The sequence below is a fragment of the Bombina bombina genome, chromosome 2, assembly GCF_027579735.1.
Source record: "Bombina bombina isolate aBomBom1 chromosome 2, aBomBom1.pri, whole genome shotgun sequence".
NCBI classification, from domain to species: Eukaryota; Metazoa; Chordata; class Amphibia; order Anura; family Bombinatoridae; genus Bombina; species Bombina bombina.
The window spans coordinates 332,713-333,237 of record NC_069500.1 but is presented as its reverse complement, the minus strand read 5'-3'; positions in this window follow the sequence as shown (position 1 = coordinate 333,237).

Sequence of the window (525 nt, the reverse complement as noted above, 5' to 3'; positions counted from 1 at the left end):
ACCCTAACCCTAACCCTAACCCTAACCCTAACCCTAACCCTAACCCTAACCCTAACCCTAACCCTAACCCTAACCCTAACCCTAACCCTAACCCTAACCCTAACCCTAACCCTAACCCTAACCCTAACCCTAACCCTAACCCTAACCCTAACCCTAACCCTAACCCTAACCCTAACCCTAACCCTAACCCTAACCCTAACCCTAACCCTAACCCTAACCCTAACCCTAACCCTAACCCTAACCCTAACCCTAACCCTAACCCTAACCCTAACCCTAACCCTAACCCTAACCCTAACCCTAACCCTAACCCTAACCCTAACCCTAACCCTAACCCTAACCCTAACCCTAACCCTAACCCTAACCCTAACCCTAACCCTAACCCTAACCCTAACCCTAACCCTAACCCTAACCCTAACCCTAACCCTAACCCTAACCCTAACCCTAACCCTAACCCTAACCCTAACCCTAACCCTAACCCTAACCCTAACCCTAACCCTAACCCTAACCCTAACCCTAACCCTAACC